Below are 18,500 nucleotides of genomic sequence, written 5' to 3' on the forward strand. Positions count from 1 at the left end.
TTAATAATGTGTTTTTATGCTTTGAGCATCTTTCCATTTTGACAGATGTAGACTGTTGAGAAAAAGAAAAAAAAAACATTTCTTCAAACTTCATCGTGGGCTCACAATAGTTTTATTTCTAAAACGAAAGTGACGTAAAATCGTATCTGTTCCAGACATCTGTCTCTTACTAGATAGGAGACTGGTACAAACCATTGTGCCGCTGGAAAAGGTTCAGACTTTCTGGGAAATATTCTTTTGGCGTGTGTTAAAGACAGACTTTCAGCAAGCCTCTAGGGTGGGTGTCTGGATGCCCACAGACAGGGGCGCCACCAGGGATTCTGGGCCCCATGAAAGGAGCTCACATTGGGGCACCCCCTTCACCCCAGAAAATCCTACCTTCTGGTATTTTCTGTGGGGCCCTGTCAGTCAGGGCCCTTGGAAACATCTTAACTTCCGCCCCCCCCTCCTTACGGCGCCCCTGCCTCCAACTCCCCACCAAGTTATCCCAACTTTTTAGGTTCAACCGAGACTTGCCTCCATTTTAAACCAGGCACCGGTTGAACTGCCTGTCTGTTTTATGCTAACACAGTCTACGAAATGCAAAGGCCAAGTTTAAGATGCCGAGCCACCATTTATTTTTTAGGCATTTAGGGACTCACACAGCTTGCGTTCTGTAACCACAATACTGTACATTTACACAACGAGATATTTATCGAAGCAGCTCAGGTTAAGGGCCTTGCTCAAGAGTACAATGGGAGTGGTGCTCCACCTAGCCCTGTGAGACCCTATGTTGCAAAAATACAACATTTCTTTTCAGGCATTCTAGAGACACCATTTTCCCCCATTCGGTTTGCCATTCAGTTTAGAACAACATTTCCCAGTTCCTGAGGCGCTATGCTGTATTTTTGGTACATACTGTATTTGGAGTGAAACATTTTCTACGGTTACTCAGAACGTCTTGAGAACACACAACGTAGGCTTGAAAATACAACAACGTCTAGGTCTCACAGGGCTAGGAATCAAACCCACAGCCTTGAAGGCTACAAACCCTGGAATCGAACCCGCAACCTTGAAGGCTACAAGCCCAGTTCCCTAATCATCACGCACCACTGCTGCCCTGAAAACTACAAATTCAGAATCAGGCTTTTTATTCTAGGCAAATCGTGCGGTGGAGCGTGCTTTGAGAGCCGGGAGCTCCTCGGTTTAAACACGGCCTTATGTTTTTTTCCCAATTCCTCCATTAGGCAGATTTAGGACATACGGCACCTTGGAGTGAAAGGTTATCTACTCGCAACGAGCGACCATCACAAATAATTCCCCTCGACAGTTTAACTGACTGAAGAGAGCATAAATAATTTGTCATACTTTTCTCATTGTTGCAGTTGCGAGTGCTTTCTCCAGGAATGTGGTCGTTCAGAACCCCTTCTGGTTCTGTTGACCCGTTACCCTTAAATCTTCTGTCTCCTGTGCTGTTCCTCACTGTGGGCATCTCTTAAAACAATAGCACCAACGATAATTGCATTAAGTACAAGGTCATGCTTAGCATGCCGTTTTGAGAACTACACGTTTATGATTGCAGTTAATAATCTGGGTTTGTCCTTCTCGATGAGGGTCGCTAATAAATAGCAGCGCGAGTAGCCTTCAGCCACGGTCGTCGGTCGTCACAGGAAATACGACGAAGCGCTAAGACGCAGACAGCGTCTAGATATGAGCGGTACGCGAGAGAGAGAGCGACCCGACGTGAACTCTGAGGTCAGCACCGATGTAACGGAGGCAGCCATCCTACAGAGATTGTGCGTGTGCGCGTTCAAAGGCTCATGTAGGTCCAGGATGTCAACGAGAACAGAATTCTGACTGTAAGCTACAAGCTTCTGTCCAGATGGCTGTTCAACAATTTTTAGTTTATTTCTTTTTTTTTTTTTTACATCTATCCTATATGGCTGACTAGACACCAGTGCCTAAGGGCGGAGAGGCAGTCAAATGCTTCAAAATGACGGGGAGAGTCTGGATGGGCTTGACCCGGAGAACCTCCATGAATTACAATAAACCAAGCAGAGCACTGAGGGAAGGGGTCAGGGGTCAACCGCCCAGATCACTGTTATTAAAGTAGGAGTTATGCTCTGAGCAGAAGAGTGACAGGCGCCTGATTGGTTCTGAAGAGCTGGAAGACATCAGGAATAATAACGGGAGAAAGCTGTTGGGTAACTCCCTGTGGGGTGGAGTTGTGGGGGGGCGGGGGATTGAGGGGGGGGGGCAGAGAGGTTCCCATGGTCCCCTGGGCTAGAGCTGGTTACACACAGACGTCACTCCATGGCCCCAAGGACTACTGGGATAGAAACTTTCTTTTTGTTGTTGCTGCCTTTACCTCATGCTCCTCCATCTTCTCTGCGTTATATTCGCCCTCCTCCGTTCTCCTCCGGTCGCCTCCAGCGATTGGCTCTCCTCATGGCGCACAAACGCATCGCCGCTACGGCCAACCGTCCCCAACACGGCGCAGAAAGAGCGACGAGTCACAACCCCCCCCCCCCCGAACCCCACCCCCCACCCCCCCAGTCTGGAGGAACACGGACTAAAACATGGGCAGTCCAAGGCTAGCCTTCTAATAGGCTAGCGCTGTCCAAGGTCACCTCCGACCAAGCCGACAGCACCCGGCACAACCCAGAATTCCCCTTTCTGCCAGCCATTCCCCACACAGGAAACGGACATCTTTTTCTTTTGCCCAAAAAAATCACTGAAACCCATCCCAACCCTGCGGGACCCTAGCGCTGAGTGAAAAACAGCCCTTCAATCAATACGCCAATAAGTGAATCTAATTGGAATGGATAGCTTCAGTTCCGGCACCGAACTGAACAAGATGCCAAGCCAAGTCTGGAAATATTTCCCTCTGTGGCAGTCCAGCCGAGAGCACAAAACCAGGAACTTATGGCTGTGAAAACGAGGACATGCCATATACACGTTTAATAAATGTATTAGAAGTATGTGGTGAGTGGAACTAAAGTTACTATACAGCACATTTAATACCATTAATTAGCTGTGCCTGTTATTTGTTCATCTGCTATGGAAGGTGCAAAAACAGACATAACAACCCTCCTCTAGGGGACTGAAAACAACCATAATATCATGGTCATATTAAACGCAAACGTTCTAAAACAACTACTTCAACTTACTAGTGGATTAGACTGCTGCAATAAAGTTGAATTATACCCAACATATCCTATATAAATAGATATTAATTAGATAAGTACATTTGTGAGCTTAAGTATGGATTTTAAAGCAACAAAAAAAAAAAGAAAAAGAAAAAAATCTCTCTCTATCCATCAGCCTCAATGACAGTTAAATACCAGGAGGGTACAAAAAAAAACAACTCAACAAGAATAGTGAGGAGGGCAGAATAAACCAACTGGGATTATGTCTGTTGGTCCCAAAATGAGCCCAAGGACTATGACACCTTTTCATGGATAAAATACATTATTCAGGCCTTCACCAACCTAGTGTCATGACGCTTCCAATTTTATTTCACCACTCTCTTGCTTTTTCTCTTTCCCTGTCTCTCTCTCTCTCTCTGTCTCCCCCCATTAAAAAAGTATACATTATCTTTCCAAAACATTTCAGCATTTGCGAAGCCTCAGTTCATCCCCACTGCTCCTATAGACCCCCTTCTTTTTTCAGTTTCTATTATTTTTATTTATCGTTTTTTAACAGAGGGAAGTTCGGCTTGACACGATGGATAAAAGTGGAGCCTCCACGCACTCCAAGCCACATTTACATTACAGGTAAGCAGGAGAGGATCTGTGCTGCCCGTGCTGAGCTCAACACTAAGCCTGCGCGGCGGCGTTAACTGAAAAAGTTTCTGCAATTTTCACCCCGCGCGCTAAAATTAAATCAGCCTTTGTCACAAGAACACTCCTAAACACATCCACTGACACGCAGAGCAATCTTTTAGTGTTTGCCTTACACAAGGAGAAACGTGAATCGCTGAATATGAATCATTTATGGCTGATTCAGTGGTTTTTTTTTGTATTGAATACATCAATGCAACGCACGTTTTTTTATTTTTTAACGGTTAGATTCAGCGCTCTCCGACATTTGACCGTGACCAGACATGGCCCTGCAGCCGATGGACATTACGGCAGCAGCACTGACAAAAATCCTGAAAATCCAGGCAAATCGATGGTCACAGCTCTTGAGGTCCGGCACAAACCCTGACTGCTTAGCATTAATGCAGGAGAGATGCTCATGAGTGCTGATTACAGCTGCCACCAGCCGCCATTTATTCAAGGGAATTTCTTTTTTTGGGAACATATCTCCCCTGAGGAATTCACTCCTAACATCTTAAGCTGTAATACCCTATTGCTTTTTCATTCTGTCTAATCAGGCAAATGGGCCGCAATCACTGGGTCTTAGCCGTACAATCTGGAGCTCACCTCCGCTCAGTGCGTGTCATATCGAGGAGAGCGACGGTTCACGACCCCCCTAATGGGAGGGGCCCGGCCGTAAAGTGCCCCTCAGTGACAGCCGCTTTCGCTTTCACGAGTCATTCAATTTATTTTATTCTAACTATTTATTACATACTGTGTCGGTTTTACTGTTGTTATATTCTGTGATCTTTTATTCTACTTATTGTGTCTTAAATGTTTTTGCAATCTCGGCTACATTGAAAATGAGGGCCCTGGGCCCTCGAATGCACCTCCGAGAATTAAATAAAGGTTGTGGTGATGACGATGATGACTGACAGATGGCATGTTAGCTCCGCCCACCGCGGGGTTCATGAAGCCTCACTTCCGCATCACTTCCGTGTCCATTAGTTTGATGGCGCGGCTTACTTAATCACGCCCCAAGCCCTGCTATTGGGGAAAGTTAACCATACAGGCCTAACTGCTGGAGGGCAAAGCAGCCATGTGGTGGTCAGATTAATGTGGAACAGGTTTTCAGGACTATATGCCATTTAAAATGGAGTTCTTATACGGAAGCTCTTCCATATACGACTTAAAATTCTGGTTTGTGGGTGAAAGAAAATGAGGGCGGTCTCTGTACACCTTGCCTCATGGAAAAAAAATACATATATTTGTTAATCCAACAGAGCCAAAATTCACCTGTCACCACTTCTTTTCTTCATCTAGTTGGGGGAAAAAAGTGCACAATGAAAAATGTATGAATCCATTTTGTGCCACAGGAACTCAACTTGACCTAATTGAACAAGAGCAGCTCACAAAGAGCCGAGTCTTTCTAAGCGAAGCCTCAATGATCAGTCAGTCTCTCCAGCCGTCAAATCCTTCAGCACAGGTCGGCTCGCTGGCATTTCAGAGGTGAACTTTTTGGGGGAAATCGCACTGATGGCCTCCACAATTAATTCAACTTCAGCAGTACAGAGAGGTTGGTGACAGCCCCCAAAGACTGCATCGACCCCCATCCCCGCACCCACCCCTACCCACCCAAAGACCAGTCTCTGCCACTCAGCTCTAATGTAGTCCTATTGAGCCCTTCAGCTCTGACCATGGCCCCCACACCCCCCACGTACACTCTCACACACATACACACACACATACACATGCACGCACACACGCACACACACACGCACAAACATACACTCACACAGGCACACACTTACTGGTCTGTTCCTGTGTATTTATATGCTATGTAGGAATTCATAATGGTCATTTAAGAATAACTGAACAGTAAAATAAAATTTAAGGAGACATGCTCATTCATATACTGATGACAGAAACTACAGCATAGATAAAATGAGTGATAACTGGTGCGAAGTAAACAAATTAAATAGTGTCGGGCAACATGTATTTGAAAAGAACGTAGTCTTTTTTTGCAGGAGATCTGGCCAAGACAGCAGCCCTCATTAACAACCCAAAGACAAAACACAAGCAATCAAACAATTCCCAGAGATCTAGTTAAAACAATTACAATCTTCACAAAAAGTGCTATGCACAGGGGTAATGAATGAATTCAATGCAATAAGCCTTTTTAATTCCAACAGAGCTTTGGATGTTATTCCAAGTCCATGGTGCTAAGTAAAAAAAATGCCATTTTACAATTAATGAAACAGTACTGCAGCCAAACAAATTTGTACTCATCGTACATTTAAAAAATTTCAGTCTGTGTCGTCAACCTGTTACTCAGTAGTCACACCTAAACACGTGTCCTTTGAAAGACCAACAACAAAATAACATGTTAATACACTATTTAATTTACTTATATCCAGCTTTTATTAGCCTCCTCATTGAAACATTATAAAGATAAAAAAAAGTGCTACGAAATGATCATAAATAAGTAGGAAAAAAAAGAGAAAAATGTATCCTGTGCATATAATTCATCTTCAAAGAGAGCCCTCTGAAATTCTGATGCGTTTCCATATTTAGACAAGATGGGCAAGTGCCAAACCGATGGCACATCAGCGGAGTTCAGTCCTCATTCGTGCTCCTGTCCCTCCTCCCCTCCTGCCCTCTCTGCTCGACACTCCCGAGTCCTCCCCTCAGCTCTGTGCGAAAAGCGAAGCGGCACGTTTTGGTGAACCCTCATCTCGCACGGTTCCCTCGGCCTGGCTCTCGCCGAACATAAATATCTGGCCAAACTGGGTCCCAGGTGCACCGCTCGCTCTCCCCGCTACAGGGAACAGATTGAAACTGCAACACGTTTTTTCCGCCAAACCCCATTCTCCTTTCACGAGCCAGCGCAACCTCGCCGTCGTAAAAACGTCTCCCAAAATGTTGATACTTCCCCCTCTGATCCGGCTTTATACAGAGGAGAAATGACACAATCCACATATTTTTGCAATTTCCTTGTCATTGCCAGCATATGGTCATCACCACATATACTTTTCAACACAGTTGTATTGCGGTGCTTCAACTGCACAATCGGAATAAGTGAAACTATCGGTCAGTACAGAGATCTTATGCTTACTGCCGCGACTCTGTTCCTCTATTAGTTGGTTCTGATGTTTGTTGTTGCGATACCAACCAATTTAATGTTCAAAATTTCTTTTTTGAAAACTGCCGTTTTGAAGTTGGCAGATCAATGCAAATGCACTACCACACAGTCCAGTTGAGCATTTTATTTCTGTTATTTTAGTGTTGGGAGTAATGATGAGCACCAAGACATGCTGTACACATTCACCCACTCAACACAAGTACACACACACACACACACACACTCACACGCGTACACACATACACACACACACACAGAACACATACACACATGCACACACAACTACGACTACACACACACACACACACAAAAATAGCACAAGCAACACCACACAACACACACACAACACACTACAACATACACTACACGACACACACACACTCACGTACACACATACACACACACACACACATACACACACACACACACGCACACACAGAACACATACACACACGCACACACACACTCACGCACACTCACACATATACACACACATGCACACACACTCACATACACACACGCACACTCACACACACACACACACACACACACCACACACCCCCTCACACACAGAACACACACACACACACGTACACCATACACACACACACACACATCCGGACGGAAATCGATATCACAGGTGCTTTCATTCACTCCAGATGCCAGAGCCCCATTTGTCTCCATCTCACAGCCGCGGCAGAGGGGGAGCGGTGGTTTTGTAAGCCGATGGCGGAGGGCCATTACGGGAGAAAAATAAAAATGCTAATGGTGATTGCGTAAGCATTTGATTACACCTTTAAAGACAACGCGCGGGGGAGGCGACGGCATCTTCAGCGGTTAGCGGATTCGCTGGTTAATGATGTAATCACTGGTTAGCGCTGTAGCGGCTTCCATTCTTCCGATTCCAAGAACCCATTTTTGCAGACGTAGAGTCACGGGACACGAGCGCCCAAGCAGATGTGGCACACAATGACGACCGAGCGCGTCGTCAATTAGGAAAGGCGGGCTTCCTCAAAAGCGCTTCGGATACCGCGGCCACCGGGCGATGGCGGGTGGCGGCTTTCAGCTTCCTCCGGGCTCCAGAACTGAACGGGACGCGAATGGGCCTTCTGTAGGAGGGGCGACGCTTCCCTGTCTCCCGCGGGAGGGAGTTTAGGGGTTTGGGGGGTGGGGGGTGTGTGCTGCAAAACTTTAGCCGACTGGCACCCCGAGCCGCACGGCGGGCGGACCGGTGGACCGTGTGTTTAACTAAACGGGCGAAAATGAAGGAGATAAAAAAAACTGTGCAAATTAGAGCCACCTCAGCTGAAATGAGAGCCTGTTAAAACAGCGGGGTGCGAGGGGGGGTGCGAGGGGGGGGTGCGAGGGGGGGTGCACTGGAGAGGCAGTAGAAATTACACCCATTAGTCTTCCGTACAGGTCAGACGGGGAGGATCCTGGTTAATGATCATTCCCTGGTGGGAAAAGGAGAGCAGGCTGGTGAAATCTGGGTGGGGGGGGGGGCAGCCTCTAATGGCCGGGGCCCAGTACAGCCCGAGCGTCACCCCCACAAACCCCGCAGAACCACGGGCAGCCTCACCACCAGTCACGTGTCATATGGACTGTGCTTATTACAGATATACATATATACATATATGTATATATTTTTTTACTGGTTTGGCTTTCTCCCATTACGCTCACTGGTTTTAGCGGTTCAAGCTGATGTGGTTGCTATGGCTCATCCCTTTAAGGTGTGAGGGTTGCAAATATGCGATTGGAGTGTTCTTAACTGAACGTTCTAACGCTGATGTCACAGTCACCTACTGGAGATCGAAATCAACGGAGTTCTAGAACACCGACTCAGAATGTCGAAAAAACACTCAGGAGAAAGCGACTCTTATCACAGGGTTATAAGTGCAGGACGCCCGGGAGTTTTATTGTCAGGGGAAAAGAGGCCATTTTAGCCTCACATTTCTGATACTCTGTAATTTTATTCCTCGTATCCTGGAAGATGAGTGTTTGCCTTCACCGCGTCGCATGAATAAGCCAGGGGACAGGCAGGATGGGGAGCGCACATTCACAGCGTTTCAGGCTTTCAAAGAACAGGCAGATGCATCAAGGAGGCATCTGACATCGGACTTGAGTTCAATGAGAACTCTGTCGGAACGACGGGGATATTTTGTTCCTGGTTTTGTACTCAACGTTCGTACATCGCCTTCACAACAGACAAAGCAAACATCTGTTTTTTTTTCTTCTTTTCTCCAAGTTCCCCGTACAGAGAAAACCTTGAAGGTCTCGGCATCCATTTTTTATTTTTTTTTTAAATCTCAGTTATGGGGATGATGCAAACAGTCCCCGCTACACGCCAAATACTGCACTCACTCGCATGTCACAGCCTTCACTGTCTGTCTCCGGGGGGGTACACCAGCAGATGTCGGCCCCCGTGTTCGTTAGGGCCCCCGCCCCCCCGCCCCCCCCTGCAGGGGTTTGGCAGCTCTTTCGGGTTCCTAAAATACAGGTCGGGGGGGATTTTGGGGGGGGGAGCCACCGCACAGGGAGAGCCGTTCTGCCCTATCTCTTCTCACAGAGAGATGGAGAGGGCGGTGCGGGGGGTGAAGGTTCAGGCTCTTCTCACAGAGAGACGGAGAGAGCGGTGTGGGGGGGTGAAGGTTCAGGCTCCTCTCACAGAGAGATGGAGAGAGCGGTGTGGGGGGTGAAGGTTCAGGCTCCTCTCACAGAGATGGAGAGGGCGGTGTGGGGGGTGAAGGTTCAGGCTCTTCTCACAGAGAGACGGAGAGGCGGTGTGGGGGGTGAAGGTTCAGGCTCTTCTCACAGAGAGATGAGAGGGCGGTGTGGGGGGGTGAAGGTTCAGGCTCTTCTCACAGAGAGATGGAGAGGGCGGTGTGGGGGTGAAGGTTCAGGCTCCTCTCACAGAGAGATGGAGAGAATGGTGTGGGGGTGAAGGTTCAGGCTCCTCTCACAGAGAGATGGAGAGGGCGGTGGGGGGTGAAGGTTCAGGCTCCTCTCACAGAGAGATGGAGAGGGCGGTGTGGGGGGGTGAAGGTTCAGGCTCCTCTCACAGAGAGATGGAGAGGGCGGTGCGGGGGGTGAAGGTTTGAAGGTTCAGTCCGAGCCGGGGTCATTAACACTGCCCTCCGGCCGCTCTGCCTCAGGAAGGCCAGAGATGCAGAGCAGTCTCACGCAGCACTGATTCAGACGGCCGACAAGGTCTGTCCTGCCCTCCCCCTCCCGCCCCCCCCACACCAAACCAGGGGCACGCTTCCGCATAGGACACATTAACAAGGCTGAACCGCCGTGCATTAGCAGGGGGGGGGACCCACTCTCTTCCAACCACCGTGCATTAGCAGGGGGGGGACCCACTCTCTTCCAACCACCCCCATTTCATCGTCTTTTTATTAAATTTTTTTTTTTTACCGTGCCGCAGATCTGGCGCCGAAGCCACAGCGTATAACCGGCACACGGCAGCGTCACGGCAACAAGGACGAGGGCCCGGCACGAGAACCTCGGCCTCTTCCGTCAGAGGTTTTTTTTAAAAAATTTGAGTTCAGCCAAGCCCTTCATTCGGTTGTTCCTCCGCGGATCGAAATGAATTTTGAATGTCTTTTTTTGCGGCCCCCATCAGGAACATCCACTGGACCGAGGCTGAGAGCAGGGCTTTGTTCATCGGCTGCTGAAGACAGAAAAGAATGGGCTTCTAACACACTGCATCTGAAACAAAGTGCAACACATCCCCCCAAGGGGAGTGAACTCAAAGTAGACTCTAAATATAGCCGGTAAGATATGGCGGCAGTTCAGCCGAACAGTTAGGGAACTGCACTTACAGTTACAACACAAAAGGTTTTACACAGTACCCTGGAGCAGGGTACTTAGCCTGAACTACTTAAGTAAAAATATCCAACTGTGTGCGTGTGTGTGTGTGTGTGTGCGCCTGTGTGTAAGTAATCTGTGTAATTCACTTTGGATAACAGAGACTGTTAAACACGGTAATGCAACAGAGTTAAAAATACTGCTATTCCTCACTGTGGGCACCAGAGGTGTGTGTGTGTGTGTGTGTGTGTGTGTGTGTGTGTGTGTGTGTGTGTGTGTGTGTGTGTGTGTGTGTGTGTGTGTGTGTGTGTGTGTGTGTGTATGTGTGTGTGTGTGTGTGTGTGCGTGTGTGTGTGTGTGTAAGTAATCTGTGTAAGTCACTCTGGATAACAGAGACTGTTAAACACAGTAATGCAACAGAGTTAAAAATACTGTTACTTTCCCTGCTATTCCTCAATGTGGACCCCAGAGGTGTGTGTGTGTGTGTGTGTGTGTGTGTGTGTGTGTGTATGTGTATGTGTGTGTGTGCAAGTAATCTGTGTAAGTCACTCTGGATAACAGAGACTGTTAAACACGGTAATGCAACAGAGTTAAAAATACTGTTACTTTCTGTGCTATTCCTCAATGTGGGTCCCAGAGGTGTGTGTGTGTGTGTGTGTGCGTGTGTGTGTGTTTGTGTGTGTGTGTGTGTGTGTGCGTGTCAGTAATCTGTGTAAGTCACTCTGGATAAGAGAGACTGTTAAACACAGTAATGCAACAGAGTTAAAAATACTGTTACTTTCTGTGCTATTCCTCAATGTGGACCTCAGAGGTGTGTGTGTGTGTGTGTGTGTGTGCGTGCGTGTGTGTGCGCGTGTGTAAGTAATCTGTGTAAGTCACTCTGGATAACCGAGTCTGTTAAACACAGTAATGTAACAGAGTTAAAAATACTGTCACTGTCCCTGCTATCCTTCACTGTGGGCCCCTGAGATGCATTAGCTAGTGGAGGATGTGCTGCTTACTGCACCCCCGCCATCACCATCACAGGTCTCCACCAGGAGCTCCATCTGTAGGCCTTACCCCACAGAGAGCTGCATGACTGGGTAACCCCACAGAGATCTGCATCTCAGAATCGCTGCATTGCCCCACAGAGAGCTGCATCTCAGAATCTCTGCATTGCCCCACAGAGCTGTGTCGCTGCATCTTAGGGTTGTAACTAGGCAGCTGTTTCGTAGGGGACTTAGGTGCATTAACTGTCTTAACGACTACTTGTATTTTTTCCATAGATTGCGTTGTTGCCGTTCTCGTTGTTAGTGTTAATCAGTTTAACCTTCAGGGTCCAAGTTGAACTATGCGGTTGTTCCCTGCACTTGGACCGGTACTTCTCTCTAGGGGTTTCGTCATACTTGTTCCTGGTTATGGTTATACACTTTGTTGTACGTCGCTCTGGATAAGAGCGTCTGCCAAATGCCTGTAATGTAATGTAATGTAATCTCAGCCGTTCATCCATTTGATGACTCCTGACCCTCGCCGGGCACTTGCCAATTCACAATTTTATAACATTTCATAACTATGGCAAATAATCATGGGTTTCTGAACCAGGTTGGCTTTCACATCCTCTTTTGTATGTCTCTCTTGCAAAACTATATTTAGGTCTAGGGTAAAGGATAAACTAAATTTAAACGACATGACAACTGCATAACAAAATCAACTTCCTGATGAGACCGGAGATTTTTTTAAAAATAAACGACCGTTAGCTTCTCGCCATTAGCGCCAAGCTGCGCTTCCAACTGTAAAAGACAGCGCCAAGGACAGGAAGCCCGATGTAGAAGTGTAGGCTCGCTCCATATTAATTAATACAAAGGTACTTATGGTTATAGATCCTCAGGATCAGGAAGCGATTAACGTTAGCATATCCTCCCTGCTGTGGACGGGGGGTCAGAGAGACACGGTCGGATCGCACACGCACTTTAGGTAAAGCGGCTAAAGCTCTTAAAGCTAAAGAGCGGGTAGGAAGATGGCTCCATGAGGAAAACCAAGATGGCGGTTGAAATCAGAAGCGCTTTGTACAGTTACGGTCCTCACAAAGCAAACGCACTAAGAGGGGTTACACCCCTACACTGTGCGGAACCTACGAGGAAACACACACAAAATGAACCCAAAAATGAATAGAAACAAACAAAAAGTGAAAACCACAGTACTCAAAGCTAACAAAAAAAATTAACCCAAGAATAAGAGAAACAAACATAAAATGAAGTCACAATTCTCAAAAAAAGAAAAACGAACTAAAAACAACAGAATTGGCAGGAAGACCGACAATGCAAGAGACAGCGTCTGAAAAGCATGATGGCATGTAATTGACTCAGGATTAGTTCAACAGTTCAAATTTGGAACATTAATATTAAATCATCAGTCCAGGGTATGTATTTAAGATTATGCAAATTTGTCCAGTTACTATTTGTCCTCCAAAATGAATGGGACTGTGTATAAAAAGGCCTGTAGCTCCTACACTGATCAGCTGACATGGATGTAAATACCCTCTCAACTTAAATATTAGTCTGCACTTTAAACTCACATTCACTGTTCTTTTCAAATTTAATGTACTGCAGTATGGAGCCAAAACAACAAAAATTGTGTTACTGTCCAAATACTTATGGACTGCATTGCGTAGGGTTGTTAATACGAACATTGTTCGCAGAATTTAAATAATATGCCAAAAAAAAAAAATCAAAATGAAGCTATGGTTGAAATATGATGAAATTGATCTATTTTGTAAATAATTCACATTTATCTTTGGGTTTTAGCAGACACTTAGTACACCAACTTACAAAAAAAAATATATATTTAAACAGTCCATTTATACATACAAATATTTCACTAAAACGATTCAGGCTAAACGCTCACAGGGAGCCATCGAATCAAACCTTCAGAGTTACAAGCCAAGTTCTTTACCCAGTACACTGCCCAGCCACTCTGTCAAAAACTTTCTGTTAGGGCAACCGCGTACCAGGTTTCTTTATGGCATCCCATTTTCAGAGCGCACTAAAAATACATAACCCATAACCCTTCAGTGTTTCACCTGCAGTGCCGCTTATCGGGACCGACTCCCCGGAAAGGAAACTCTCATGCATGATGCAGTACTCCGGGTGCGATCGGCGTCTCTCTTTGGGATACAGCCTGACATTTGTCTACTGATCTCGGGTCTCATTGAGTCACATGACCTGCCAGTCGCAGACCGTCCCTCCGGGGGGAAGGGGGGAAGGGGTGACACTGCTGCTGGCAGAATGTACCGGAAGGGCGGGACACAAGAGAACAAGGGGCACGTTATTTTCAACCACCACTCGCTTCATCCTCAACTTCCAGGGAAGTATTTAAGAATTAGGTGCGCAGAGTCCATTTTAAGGACATCGAACACCCCGCAGGAGTGGTGAGGATATGGGGGGGGGGGGAGCAGTATGACCCAAAATGAACATTGTGCAGGCTAAATGTTAGCATTTTTACCCCCCCAGCAAAAACACGCAAGCTGGGCATTCCACTGAAACTATGACAACAAAAAGGATGTGCAAAACTCAAATAAGAGCAACGCCTGTTTGACTTCCTTTCTCTTTAAAATTCATTCCAAATCTCAGTGTGCAGTAGACAGAAGCTGCAGAAATCCAAGACAAATCAAACATTTTGCCAGGAAAGACTCGCTGGTTATACTCTGCAGCTCTGGCAGAGAACACAGACAATATGGCTCCCGCATCAACAGAAAGCAACAGCTGTCACAGAAAAGAAAAAAAGAAGATATTTTGGAGCGATCAAACCCCCTTTATCCTTCGCCAGTGACCACCGGTGGCCCACAGCGAGGAGAGTGCCATACTGGGACAGCGGGCACTGGTTTTACGGCTAACCCTGAAGAGGGGACGGGGCGCTGCGGGACGGGGAGAATTTCGCCTCTCCTGTGGAAGCCCAGGAAGGACCCCTTGTCAGGACGAGGCTCTTCCTCCACGGAGCGTTTGGTGTACGAGCTCTGAGTTCCATCTGCGGCACCCCGCCGCCGCCGCTGCTGCCACCGCCGCCACCCCAAATTTCTACATCAAGTGTCAACAAAAGGGAGCGGATTGAGCTCCGCGCCGCCAGGACCGCCCCCTGTGCGCAGCCTGGGGAGAGGAAGGCCTCATTACCGCCCAGCGCAGACCTGCAGAGCTCTCCCTGCGCGAGGCCGGTCAGGCTGCTGCTGCTGCTGCTGCGCTGGGTACAGCATGCCACACACACACACACACACACACACGCACGCACGCACACACACAAGCACGCATGAACACACATACACGCACACACACACACACACACATACACACACACACACGCATCACCGCTAATGTTCAAACTCACACACACACACACACATACACACACGCACGCACGCACGTACGCACGCACGCTCGCACGCACACATACACGCACGCATGCACACACATGCATGCACGCACGCACAGACAAACACACACGCATGCACGCACACACACACGCATGCATGCACACACAAACGCATGCGCACGCACACACACACACACACACACACACACAGAGCGGGGCACACAGGGAGCAGACAGAGAGCGAGACGTGCAGTCACATTTTGAGAAGCTGACAATGAGGTTACAGTGAAATAAATCATCACGTTACGCCAGTGGGAACAGAGCAGACACACGCAAGGCACGCTCTGGAGCCCAACCGGCAGCAGAAAATCACAAAGGAGGCCAGTCGCGCGCTAACGTAATGAAGCAGAAGATCACAGGAGCGGCCAGGCACAACGGCAACAAGCACGCACGCTCTCACACACACGCAAGCGTGTCAGACACACCTTCTCTCACACACACGCAAGCGTGTCAGACACACCTTCTCTCACACACACGCAAGCGTGTCAGACACACCTTCTCTCACACACACGCAAGCGTGTCACACGCACCGTCACACACACCTTCTCACACACTCGCAAGCGTGTCAGACGCACCATCTCACACACACGTGAGCATGTCAGACGCACCGTCACACACACCTTCTCACACACGCGCAAGCGTGTCAGATGCACTGTCGCACACACCTTCTCACACACACGCAAGCGTGTCAGACACACCGTCACACACACCTTCTCACACACACGCAAGCGTGTCAGACGCACCGTCACACACACCTTCTCACACACACGCAAGCGTGTCAGACACACCGTCACACACACCTTCTCACACACACGCAAGCGTGTCAGACGCACCGTCACCACACCTTCTCACACACACGCAAGCGTGTCAGACACACCGTCACACACACCTTCTCACACACACGCAAGCGTGTCAGACGCACCGTCACACACACCTTCTCTCACACACACAAGCGTGTCAGACACACCTTCTCTCACACACACACAAGCGTGTCAGACGCACCGTCACACACACCTTCTCACACACACACGCAAGCGTGTCAGATGCACCGTCACACACACCTTCTCACACAAACGCAAGTGTGTCAGACGCACCGTCACACACACCTTCTCACACACACGCAAGCGTCAGACGCACTGTCACACACACCTCACACACACGCAATCGTGTCAGACGCACTGTCACACACACCTTCTCACACACATCCGTGTCAGACACACCATCACACACACCTTCTCACGTACCGCAAAAGCTCATAAGATCATACAGCGCCGGACACGCTGACTGTCACCCAGAAGCACGCAGCGGCGCCGTCACCTCTGAGGGACATCAGAACAATTTAACAGCTGCCACTTTTCATCAAGTCACCCCCAGGGACGCAGAGACGGCCAGAAACCTGCTTCGTCATCATGTACGTTATTCTGCCTTCTCATAGCGAATCAACACGTACAGACCCGGACACTACAGCGAGAACATGCACGTACAGAACCGGGCATTACAGCAAGAACACGCACATACAGAAACGGGCATTACAGCAAGAACACGCACGTACAGAAACGGGCATTACAGCAAGAACACGCACGCACAGAACTGGTCATTACAGCAAGAACACGCACGCACAGAACTGGACATTACAGCAAGAACACGCACGCACAGAACTGGACATTACAGCAAGAACACGCACACACAGAACTGGGCATTACAGCAAGAACACGCACGCACAGAACTGGACATTACAGCAAGAACACGCACGCACAGAACTGGTCATTACAGCAAGAACACGCACGCACAGAACTGGACATTACAGCAAGAACACGCACGCACAGAACTGGTCATTACAGCAAGAACACGCACGCACAGAACCGGGCATTACAGCAAGAACACGCACGCACAGAACTGGGCATTACAGCAAGAGCATGCACGTACAGAACTGGTCATTACAGCAAGAACACGCACGCACAGAACTGGTCATTACAGCAAGAACACGCACGTACAGAACTGGTCATTACAGCAAGAACACGCACATGGAGAATAACCTGTAGCCCAGAAAAGAACCTCGATCAACAGCACCCTCTAACCCGAGTTCCCACAGCCAACAGAGCTGCTTTCAGAGTCGCCACTGCCCCGTGGCCCGCACGACAAACCCCAAAACAGAGTGACCCCGGCCCGGCCCGCCGTCCATTCCGCACGGGGTCACCCCATTCCGCTCGGGGTCACTCAATTCCGCACGGGGTCACCCCACAAATAATACCCCCCCCCCCATTTTTCAGTGTCCAAACGAGGGTCTGACCGGGAGAACGAGGGGCGGCTGGAGCCGGGGGTTTAGAGCCACGCTCACAGCCATTTCCCCACCTTTTGCAGGACCGTGTGAAGCGAATTCTAACGCCATAGAGCTCTGCCTCACAGAGACGGACATTCAGAGAGCTACGAACAACCCTGGGTGGCTTCCCCAAGATGCGAATAATACCACTATTTATTACTTATTTCATGATCCATCTTATTATGTCACGCCTAACTTATGCAGTCGGATATTTAACCCAAGTACCGGACTGCAGTGCCCCCACATTGGATTTGAACCCGTAGCATGCCTCTGCTTAAAATCTGTGTTTCATAACCAGCGTCCCACACAGCTGCCTCCAACAACCCCTCCGTAAAAAGACAAAAAAAAAAACCCTGTTTCCTGAGTTTAGATCTGAAGTGGCTGCAGTGTCTTATCCGTACGATACCCATGATTCGCCCGAGCTGAATGTACTCTGTACTCCAGGGCCACCCCAGGCCTGGTCCTGGAGGGCTGCGTGGTCCACTGGTTTTTACTTCCTCCCAGTAATCTAACCTGCTTAGACGCAGGAGCCCAGGGTTAGCTGTGCAATCAGCCGCTCTAATTGATCAATTAAGGGCCAAGCAAGACAGAAAGGGAGGGCAGCCCGTGGTCTTATGGGACGTAGTCTGGCGCGGGGGCGGGGGGGGGGGATTGGGGGGGGAGTGTGTAGACCGATCCTCGGCAGGGCAACCGTACGGCAAAACCGGCGAGACCGACAGGCTACAAGCCCCCCCCCCCCCCCCCATCGACATGGGATCAGACACCACACGTCACCCATGGCAACCACACGTGACCCAGGAGGATGAAGGGAACTCACACACAGCCTCCCAGGGGCCCTCCTGGGTGACTCTCCGGGGGCCCCCCCCAGGGGACCCTTTTCCAGTCAGGGCCTCTCCTCTCCTCCGCCCGGTGCATGACCTGTGTACCTGTGTACAGCGGAGGCAGCTGACTGGCCTGGGGGAGGGGGGTGGGGGCTGTATAAGAGGCGGGGGGGGGGGGGGGGGAGCAGGAGCTCATTTTAATCTCGCACTTTGCCTCTGCACAAAGAGCCG

General features: G+C 48.8%; 1 long non-coding RNA gene across 1 annotated transcript in view; it reads right to left on the reverse strand.

The window, feature by feature from the left end:
• LOC135237749 (uncharacterized) overlaps positions 1 to 18,500 on the reverse strand; it is an 83,981-nt gene that overhangs the window by 29,427 nt on the left and 36,054 nt on the right. The gene's annotated exons all lie outside the window — the stretch shown is intronic.

Source organism: Anguilla rostrata, chromosome 13 (assembly GCF_018555375.3).
Source record: "Anguilla rostrata isolate EN2019 chromosome 13, ASM1855537v3, whole genome shotgun sequence".
In the NCBI taxonomy this organism is placed as follows: domain Eukaryota; kingdom Metazoa; phylum Chordata; class Actinopteri; order Anguilliformes; family Anguillidae; genus Anguilla; species Anguilla rostrata.